The sequence below is a fragment of the Pteropus vampyrus genome, unplaced genomic scaffold (assembly GCF_000151845.1).
Source record: "Pteropus vampyrus isolate Shadow unplaced genomic scaffold, Pvam_2.0 Scaffold78, whole genome shotgun sequence".
In the NCBI taxonomy this organism is placed as follows: domain Eukaryota; kingdom Metazoa; phylum Chordata; class Mammalia; order Chiroptera; family Pteropodidae; genus Pteropus; species Pteropus vampyrus.
This window is the reverse complement of record NW_011888859.1, coordinates 176,690-187,986: the sequence shown is the minus strand read 5'-3', so window position 1 is coordinate 187,986 and position 11,297 is coordinate 176,690. Positions and strand designations below refer to the sequence as shown.

General features: G+C 43.0%; 1 protein-coding gene and 1 pseudogene across 1 annotated transcript in view; one reads left to right on the top strand and one right to left on the bottom strand.

Moving 5' to 3' along the window:
• The window catches only part of PPP1R14C (protein phosphatase 1 regulatory inhibitor subunit 14C), a gene marked incomplete at its 5' end in the record, with an annotated part of 73,151 nt that overhangs the window by 39,047 nt on the left and 22,807 nt on the right, over positions 1-11,297 (bottom strand). The gene's annotated exons all lie outside the window — the stretch shown is intronic.
• Positions 4,311-4,567, top strand: LOC111741428 (annotated as a pseudogene).

The window sequence follows — 11,297 nt, the reverse complement described above, 5'->3', positions numbered from 1 at the left end:
GGACTTGGTAACCTCTAAGTTTCCTTCCCTCTATGAACTGAAGCCTGGCCCCTATCAGCCAGTGGCAGTCTACACAACCGATTTCCACTTTGCAGCTAAACAAGAGATTAAGAAAAGAGACTTGTAGCAAAGGGGAACTGAGCACTCAGTATATTCCGGGGTCTATCTCCTTCCCACTAAAAAGCTGACTGAGTGTACGACTGTGCCCATGTCATTCTGGAGCACACTCAAGAACAATTCAAATAATCTGAGCCAGGTCCTAGAGACAATTAAATAACTATATCCACATCACTCTAGTTACTGTGTTGAGAATGGAGTGGTAAAGGATGAAGGCAAAAGAAGGGAGAGCAGATGGAAGCTATTAAAATAATCCAGGCAGAAGTTGGTGTCCTGAACCCAGATCGGGGAGCTCGGCCTCTACATATATTTCAAAGGTAAAGCCAATGAGATTGGCTGACCAACTGAATGTAGGATGCAAAGATAGGATGACTCCAAGGTTTCTGACTTGAGTAACTGTTAAGATGTGGTCGCCATTACTAAGATGAGCAAGACAGGCAAGAATTGCAATTGGGACAAGGATGGGGCTGAAGACGAGAGCTTGGTTTTAGACATGTTAAGGCTGAGCTGCCTACTAGGCATCAAGTGGAGATTCCAGGAGAATGAAGTCTGGTGGAGGGGTTCAGGCCAGAGATAGATATACATGTAGGATTCATCAGTAGATAGATGGCGACGTAAACCATGAAACAAAATTAAGAGCCCCAAGAGGTGGAATGTAGAAAAATCAGAGAAGTCTGAGGGCTAATCCCTGAGGCCTTCGATGTGTAGAAATTAGAAAGAGTGGGAGAACCAGCAAAGGGAATGGGAAGAGTTTGGAGCCTGGGAAGAGAGATGAAGAACATGCTCTAGCAGGTGGGGCGGAGGATGCTGATCAACGGTGTCAAACCCTGTGAGTGACTACGAATTGGCTGTTGGACTGAGCAGAAGCCACAGCTACTGAACAAGAACGGTGCAGTGTTGGTGGGGGAATCCCAGAGTCAGTTCACAAGACAAAGGGCGGTTGGGACTGGGTTTGGTGTTCAAGAATATAGAAGAATTTTTCAAGGAGTTTTGTTTTGAAGAAAAGGAAAGAGTTACTAATTTTACGTTTCCTTTTTTTTTAAATGAAGTAACAAGACACACACAATAGAATATACAGATGTCAAATGATAATGTACACCTGAAAATTATATAATCGTATTAACCAATGTTACCCTAACAAACTTAATAAAAAAATTTCTTTCAATGGGAAAAAAATAAAATAATAAAATAAATAAAATAAAATGAAGTAACAAGAGCACGTTTATACTTATGATGGGAAGGATCCACCAAAGAAGGAAATAATTATGATGCAGAAGAGTGAAGAGAAATTACCAAAACAATAATCCTGAGTGGGCAAGAAGGATGGAGTCCATTGCATAAGTGACGGTCCCAGGCTTGGGACCTGGACCGCTCATCCACCGTAAGAGGAGATGCACAGTGTGTGTGGGCACAGATGCTGGTAAGGGCATGTGGGAGCTTATGGAAGTTCCTTCTGATTATCTCGATTTTTTCAATGAGACAGGAAGCAAGGTCAATGGCTGAGATGAGGCTAGTGGAGGACGTGTTAGAGAATGGAAGAAAGAGGGATGGGATGAATTCGCCGCCTCAGAAAATGGGAGAATGAATAGACTAGACAAATGTAGTATAAATGCTAGGGACTTCTTGTAGTTAGCCATCATGAATTCCTAGTGAGTCCAGGCAGAGAACAAACAAGTGAATTAATAAACCTTTCAGAAGAGATCAACAAACCAGAATGCAGACAAAGGAAAGTTTGGCTAGCTCTTTTTTTTTCCCTCCAGAACGAGTAACAGTGACACTGGGGACAGTATGTAATTGGGCACTTAAAGCAGGTTCCTTTTTAGTGGGCTTCACACATCACCGTGCACATTGTTGACACTCCATTAAATATTTGTTCTTTAAGAACAAATACTATTTGTTCTTACCTTCAAGAAGTAATAGTATTTCAGAACACAGACTTTAAGCCAAGCAGAACAGGTCTGGTCCCAGCTCTGCCAATTAGTATTCATGTGACCTTTCTGCACCTCGATTTTCCCATCCATAAAATGGGAATAAATAATAATAGAACCTACCTCACTGAGCTGTCTCAAGGATTAAGTAGTATGTCCTTTGCCTAACACAGTGCCTGTCTTATAGTGTTTCACCAATGAGAGCTACTATAAGTCTGAGGAAGTCAACAGTGGACCCAGGCCAGAGAAAAAATTAGTCTTGATTCAAATTCTTTACCTTACCTTAGTGATGCCTTTGTTCACAGAGCTCAAAATTTAAGTTTTACTATGCAGTTTCTAAGGATTCACTGTACCAGGCACTGTGCCAATAGCTTTTACAAGAAAGAGTATAATGACTTCTCATTTCAACCCTCATAGGTTATGCTATTATTATAAGTGAGGAAATGAAGACTTTTGAGAGCTCATGTGATTTGTCCTGGATTAGACAGTTTAACCTAAAAGTGGTTTGACCAAAACCATCCTTCTCGCCCCTTTAACCTACAAGTGAGATGAGGAACCAAGCCAGCCTAAGAGTCAGGAAGAACTTGCTGAACAGAGATGGTCTTGTCTTTTGCCTTGCTGTAGCTTCCTGGAGGTGCTCTGTGTTAGAGGGTAGGAGAGTTACAACCCAAACAGATCTGTGTGACTCAGTACACAAGACCTAGGAGGAAGAGGGCTGGTAATGGCTAGATTCAGTATAGAACAAGCCCAGGTTAAGATTCAAACTGTGGTTGGTGGTGTCGAGGTGCCTATGGCTTTCAAACTCTGTCCAGAGGTGCCTTTGATAATAAAACATTCCATATTGGTCTGAAGACAGGTTTTAAAGGTTCCACACAGAAGCAGCCCCAGAATGTGAGGTCAGAAAATGTTCCCAGAAAACCTAAAACAATCAACATCAATATGATGAGCTTAGCTGTCACCAGAAATCTCCAATGTAAAAGATAGTTTAGTGACATAATGCAGATGAGACTTGGGTATTTCTCCAGTACTTCACAAGGAGACCAGAACATCGGTCGAATTCAATCAGGGACATCCAGGTGTCTTCCTTATCCAATCAAGAGACCAGAGTCTTCCTCAAATCCAATAATAGTCACCATGAAAAATGGGAAGAGGATGTCAATTGAGTCACTGAAGAGCACTGCAATCTGCTCTATTGCATTATGACCTCTGTCTGAGCTGACACCGTGTCAACAGAGAGAAAAATATTAAGAAGTATGTGTCATGGGGAACGTGGAGTGGACTCAAACATTTTACATGGATCACTCTTCGTCTGGCATTCTGGAGAAAGAGGACTGCCCTGGCCCTCAAGGATTGATTTTAGTTATATCCCAAAAAATAACTCCAATGAGGAGGAATTTAGTGAGTGAACAAAGGGTAATTAAAATACCTCGCAAGAAGGCGGCATTTTTTTGTTCTCTTTGCCACGAATGAAGCTTCCGATTTCCTTTCTCATTTCCCAGGGGCACCTGCCCACCGGGACGGCGTGCCCTGAGCAAATGACCACTGTCACCTTACTGCTAGACAAGCTCTGTCAGCCCTACTCCAAAGAGCACCCACCCACCCTTCTCCATTCCCACCGCCGACACCTCGGTCTGGGCCTCACCGACCTCCGGTCTCCTGGCCTTCCCGCACCACACACTCGGCCGGTGTCCACACAGCAGCTACGCTGTCTTTTCAAAATTCTTAGCTGCCTTTAACCGGTTAGAAACAACATTTATAGTTTTAGAACGCATTGTATAAAGATTTGCCTGACCATCTAATTAAGCTATTACCCAAAGAAGAGTCAAGTAAGTAGATTATCTTAAAACCCAGCAAAACCAGAAGTAGATGAAACTGTTCTAAATTAGACACCCTTATGCTCTTGAGTACATACACATACAGTTAAATTTTGATAAGACAACAAATTGTAGTAATCGCCCAATGAAATAAATAAATCCTGATGATAACTAGATCTCTCTCCACTGAATGTATGTTGAGTATAATATTCTATTTCAATTTTTTTCACATTGTCGAATTTTCCGGGCGAGTGAAAAATATTGGAAAGGATCTAATTTAAATGTGGTTATTCAATGTAAAACACAACTTTAATTCTAAAGCAGAAATATCGTGGGAATTAGTTGTGGAAATACAAATCAGATCAAGAAGGAAAGCATGTAGAAAATAATGAATTAACCAAGTATAACTTTAAAAATGTAAGGAATTTCGTATTGAGCGAGGTTTCTTTGAGCTCGCCAGGTAGACACCACGAGCAAAGCTCATTCTCCCAAGGTGAAAAAAAGTTTGGACAAGAAGTTATCATTGAAATTAAATGGTGACAGACATGTCCAAGGAGTATTGTAGAGATTTGATCCCTTTTTTATTTTTGTGATAGATGGATTTGTGTGGAGATGGCAATTAGTGGGCAACAGAACAATATTGGCACGGTGATAATACAGGGAAATAGTATCATCGTGTTAGAAGCCTTGGAACCAGTATAAACAATAGCTGTGTTTACCAGGCTGATCGATTGCTTCCACGTGTCCCCTCTCCACAGCATCTGTCCTACTATGATATAAAAATTGGGTCATGTACATTTTCATATTGAACTTTTTTGTTAAACGAATAATAAAAATTATAATAATTCAAAAATTATTATAATTAAATGAATAATAAAAATTATAATAATTCAAAATCTGACCACCTCGTCCCTCTGCTTCAAAGGACTCAAACTAAACTTAAAAGTCTGACTCTCTGACTTGGCCCATAAGGTTCTCATGATCTGACTGTGCCCCTCCTTTTTACCTCTGGCTAGCTTCCTTCTCAGCCTGCCCATCTTCACCTGAGAGAGGCCCTCCCCTACCTGCTATCTCAGGTGGCCTAATCCTCCCCTATTCTCTAGCACACTTGCCTTTCCTGCTCCTTCTCTCAAGTTGCCATTATTTCATTAACCACATCATTTTATTAACCGTTCTCTATCACAGAGAAGTCACGTACCAGAGGTTAATTTACATGTGGAACATTGAAGCAGGTTTACTAAAAATGTTGCTTATGCTCAAAATGATAAAGTGATAAGTCACATATGAGTCAGGATGAAAGGCCATATAAACCATGAACACTTGAAGAGGCTCTGATAAAAATAACTGAGTAAACCGAGTAAACTCCTCTGCAAGGCCTGGCTCTAGATTACATAGGACATTTGCCTTTTAGACAGACAGCGGAGTTATTTCCTTCAATGTTGATGGAAAATTGTTCCTGAGGGCTTCGGAAGACCATCACAAAGGAAAACGCCATTTGCTAAACTTCCTAGGATTTAAATGTGGTCTTGATTCCAGACACCGAGCCATAGGAATCAAGAGTGTGAAGGGAAAAGTAGTCATTCTCATCTTCAGTGGATGAGTCACGACCATAGCCCTTGTGTGCCCAGCTGTGGTTTGCTCAAAGACATAAATTTACACATTCATTCATTCATTCATTCATTCATCCCCTCATAGGTCTTTTGGGGTGCCAGCCATGTGCAAGGTACTATTCTATGCTCTGAGATATGACAGGAAAGTGGCTGGGGTACAACGGATGCAGTGGCTGCTCTCGAGGAGACTTCCCCTCGAGTGGAAAGATCAGACAGACGTAAACTGGCAGTGAGGCCCCTCTGGGGGTGAAATAGGAATCACTTATCCGCATCTCTGGCAGAAAGAAGCTCAAAATACCCTTTAAAAGTGCTGTCTGTAAAATGTAAGCCATAGCACACGGTCATAAAGGGGATGCTGGGGGGGGGGGGGGGGCGGGAACCAAGGAACTGGCACCCATATTTACCAGGAAGTGACCAGAGGCACCCACCCAGGAGAAGTCCGGCTTACCTGTGAGAAAGAGAAGGTGTCAGCGAGTGAGACAGCCCCTCCCCACGCCATGTCAGGCCCGCTTCAGCTCGAAGACGTGACAGGCCAAACGCTAAGCCCCTCCTACGAGAGCACCACACACCACCTCAGACCCCTGTTCACCAGGTGTAATGCAAACCGTACTCAGATATGTGACTGAACCTATAAATTAGTCGCCAGAGGGCCCAGGCATTAACTTCTGAGCCCATCTATGTCGAAGAAGAAAATGATGTTTGACCTACTTGATTTAGCTCATGGAGTTTTGACAATAAATCATTCCTCAAAAGCCAGGAGAATCTGATCTGATATCAGAAGAAACCACTTGAAACTTGAGACAGTCAAAAAGGGAACATTTTCGGTTTTTCTTGGACGTTTAAAATTAATAGGTTTCGAAATGTTTTCATCTAAATACTGAACCTTTCCTATGTTTTACTTATTCATCTCAGAAAATTTCCATTTGTCATTCTGATACAAACCAACAGTCAGATGTAGACAATACATTTGTAGTAACTCACATACTATGATATTCGGGAACACTAAACTTTCCTGAAGTTGTGACGCAAAATATTTTTCATTTTTAACTCTATTTCCTTTCTAGCAAAGTACAGGGATAAATTTGAATTTATAAACCCAATTTCACTTACTTGTTTTCCTCTTTTTTTATAATTTTAAGGCTCATTGTACTATAGGAAATTCGGGTGAAATTTATGACTAACATTAGACAGAGATGCTTGCTAATATAGTCAAAGATAACTCATAAAAAAATCACTCTCTTTCAAATGTGAAAAGTCTAAATTACTATGGTAATCACGAAAGATATCGGCAAACCACCATAATATTTGTGCTTTAAATGGGTATGTATGGATTTCTACAATTATGTTGTTCTTGCTTGGTGGCAGGTGCCACACTATGTACCTTACATGTGTCATCTCATTTAACCTTCACAATGACCCTATAAAGTAGGTCTCTCCCTTTATTTATCCCCATTCTATAGTTGGGCAGATGGAGAGGTTGAATAACTTGTAGCCAGATTCAAACCCAGCAGATCTGGATGTGGAGTAGGTGCTCTTGTCCACTATGCTAACCTAAGTGGTTCTGCGGCTGACTATAACCACCAACCAATCTGGTGAAAATAGCTGAATTTAGTCAAATGACAAGGTTAAGATTTCGTTTTCTTTAACATCATTTATACCCAAGCTAGTTAGCTATATGGCCCATGTCAAACTCAGTATTTCCAAAAAAAGTGAATTCTTCTTCTAGCTGTGCATCTAATTTCTCACTTCATCCAGCAATTGCTATGGAAGAAGAGAGAAACATACTGCAAACCACTGATTGCACAAAGTAATTTTATTTCAAGTCTCAAATTAGAGAAGCAGTGAAAAAGAAAACCTATTGTAGCCCCAAATCAAAAATAAATCCAGTCACATTAACGAAAGATCTTAACGAAGATACACACCCAGTGTACCGCTGGCCAGAAAGATGACTCACACAGATTCCCAGTGAACCTGGCAGCCTAGTGCTCAGCGAGCTACAACTCGGGTGAGGGACCGAGCATCTGACCATAAACAGGAAAGCTAGGCTCGTGTGTGACATTTTTTCCTAATTAAGGTATAAGCGAAACAGAACAACAAAAAAAAAAACATTATGTGCAAGAAACCATTTTTCCAATTTGAGAAGTGGGTACTGGAGAATCTGGAAATAGAGTAAATAGAAGAGCCGGGGTAACAGAAAAGGTCACCGCTAATTTACAGTTAAATATTCAAGAGAAGATTTTAACTATTTTTACTATTAACATTTCTGCTTTCAGGACAACCTCAAACCCAAAACAGAAAGAAAAAGAAAGTTCTACCACGGACCGCTGTCCCTGCAAAGCTCACTTGGAAACCCTCTTCCAGCGAGAAACTTGATTCTGTGCCAGGCTAGCCAATATTTTGAAGATTCTCTCTGAAAATACCAGCTTCACCAGAAGCAGTCAGCCACTTACTGATAAACAGACAAAAGCGGAGGGGATAAGAATTGTACTTCTGAAGACAGGTCTACTTGATTTCACTTTTTTAAAAAAAATATATCACTTACTACTAACTTTAAATCTGACTGTGAGTTCCTAAGGGAGATGCTACAATTTCTCTACCTTCTCTCATCCAACTAAACCTGAATTTTAACATTCTGTCCTTACATGGTTCTCCTTTTTCCTCCTTCTCTGTGAAGAAATTAGTCACCCGTAAGATTTGGAAACCCCCCTATCAGAGAGTGTGCCGAGATAGCTCCGTATCTCCTTAAGTCAGGTGGGGATATTTGAGACAAACCAAAACTAGCTATCTCTTCATCTTAGATGATCACTTTCACAATCACTAATAGCAAAAAGATTCTTTTTGATATTTCTGGTAAGCTCTGTTATATCATCATGGTAATTTCGAAAGCCAGGAGTAATTTATCTTTAATGATGGCAACAACAACAACAACAAAGAGGAAATAGCAGTCGAGATAATACATCTAGGACTATGCTGAGGTTAGATACGCAGTCATCTCTTTGACTAGAATAGTCCCAGTAGGTCTATAAATGAATCATGTTGATTTTACTTAAATTGAAGAACTGAACTTCAGAGGCATATTAGGAAAAGAACAATCTCCACTTGCTGTATTCTCCCTCCCCTCCACTTATAGTCCAGAGTCTCCTGGGATTCTTCAGCTGGTCTCGCCTCCTCCATCATCCCACAGAGGACTTCCATCATCTCTGTGGCCCCCAACATGCTCCTCTGCCCACACTTGGAGTTTCCTCCAGCCTCCTATACGGCCTGGGTTATCAGACAGACAAGCTGGACCCTTGGTCCAGACTTTCCGCCACAGGTCCCAGGTGAGCCAGAGACAGGTCACTGCAAACCTTTTTAACGTGGTTCCAGCCCCTGATCACAAGATGTGGGTAGACTAGGAGAGCACAAAACCTCTGCACAAAAGCCCCATAGTACATCTGCAGGTGGGGGTGAGGGGCCATCCAGGGTGCCAGGGGACACACACACACAAAGCCCTCCAGGAGGTTATGGTCACATCACTCAGCCATGTGGGGAAAGCAGACTCACGAGTGAGGTAAAACATTAAGCTGGTGAATAACTAGACAATATTTATACCACAACCCAGACCACAGCACAGCAAAGAGGAAAGACAGCAAAGAGAAGCCCTACTTCCTTGCCCAGGGATGAGGTCCGTGCCTGGGAGAACCATTTTCTGGGAGAACCCCTGGGCAGACCCAACCCCTGTGGTTCTGACACAGGTCCAGGCAGCCCAATGCAAATAACTCTCCCCACCCGCCCTCTGCCTCCCTCTATCAGGGAGAGGAAGACAGGAAAGCAGTATAGAAATGAGAAAGGAAGGCACGGCTAAGTGTGAAACTACTGCATCTTCATGGGACACCCCGCACGTGACCCTGCGTGAACCCTATCTGCTGTCAACAGACAGGGCCCAGTCCTCGGTCACAGGGGCACGAATGTTCACTTCTTATCTACCAAGATAGCTCCCTTCCCAATATAAACCAGGCCCAAAAGCACCGCTAAGTGAGACCCATATATGGGCCCAAACTATCACTTCATTTCCCTCCCTTCTCTGCAGACTCCTTCACAGAAACAACAGGTAGAGAAGCTCTGTCTTAGCTCTTCTGGCACTGTGGAGATGCTGTAGAGAGCGGCAAGGCTTGCACCCTTTCTGTTGAGTGTTAAGACTGGCTTAATTCTGCTCGGAGAGTGACACAGCATCAAAAACATCTACAGCCAAACCACACAGCAAGACATCTGTCGGAAACTAGGGTCAAGTTTGCAGGCCGGGAAACACAGATATTAGAATTTCTTGTAAAGGGAAGACAGAAAACAGAACATGAAATTAGGAACACAGGGAGCCAGAAAGTAGAAAGAGACAGGCTAGCTGACACATGGGGTAAGGCCAGATCGCGTGCCCCGTGGGACCTGCCTTAAATAACTGGCTGTTCCTAGAGGCCTTGCTTCCCACTTCCCACTTCCCTGAGTGGCCTCATCGATCGGTATAAAACCCACCGTCTCACCCACTGGGTTCCTCAGACAGGATTCTCCTGATTCAGCCACTTTTTCAAGTCCTCTGCCAAACCCAGATATCTGCAGCAATGGCAGGGGCCAGATGCTACATGGGCTTCACTCCCGATAACAGCTTAAAAGAAAAATCTCACTTCTGTGGCCTGAAAGGGATTTGGTAGAATGTGGATGATTACAAATCTCTACTGGCCACCAAGACACCAATCTACTCGCCCACCAGGATATCAGTAGAAAGAAGCAGTCCGTGAACCAGACGAACGAGTCCTTCAAATGAACTGAGGAAGTTCTCACACTTACTGAGCCTGAACTCAGTTGGTATTTTAAATGAGCCAGAGCAGACAGAAAGAAGATGTCGGTTCTCTTGCAGTTCCTTTGGCAGTCAGACAGACAATCAAGGGGAAAGTTCAGTTTAAAGTGAAAGATTCTGCCTTGACACAGAAAAACAAGACAGGAGGCAGTTGCCAAAGGAGCCAGACACAAATTGTGTCACGGGCAGCCTGCCTCAAGCTCAATTCTTTAGGAGGAATTCCTGGCTCGATAACTCACGGAGGCCATGGGCACTCTTGTAGGGACAGAGATGGCCTCCAGGGCTGGCCCGTCCCTCCAGATTAGTCAGCAGGGAAAGCTGCAAGCACCACATGGCATTTTTTCTCAATCCCACACTCCCCAACCTGATGCTGCCCGACAGGACCCCTCGTGCTCACCCCATCACGAGAACCCCTTCCCTTCCACCACCACCCCCCCCCCAAAAAAAACAAACAAACAAAAAAAAAGCAGGTCCACAAGAAAGGAAAAGGATCAGAGGCGGTGGCGGGCCAGTGTTCTAAATGCCTGCAGTGGAGTTTGGAAATCTTCAGTAGATTAACTTGTGATAGGCGTGGCAGGTGTAGCGACTTTGTTACCAGAGGCAGACCTTCATCAAGTTCAGGACCCACTAGTTGTAACAGTGATCAGCAAACCAAATGTGGTTAAAAAGACAGCATTTCTCAAAATAAACCTCTATGACATCCAGGTTTTATTTTAACTAATTCTTTTGCGAAAAAATGCCAGCCTTATACCTGGAGGAGTCAAAAAGCAGTTACCCCATGCCAGTCAGTTGGTGAGCTGCTGTAAAGTGTTGCAACAGGAAATGCACACAAAGTCAGAGTTCCAGGTGTCCCCTCCGACTCCACGGCACCAAACCACCACCCAGGAGACGTCAGAGCCACTTCCTTGCAGTTACGGCCACCCTCAACATGAGTCATGCTCAGATCAGAGCCAGCTTTATTTGTGGGGTCTATTGCTGAAGCAATATTTTACAAAGGAAC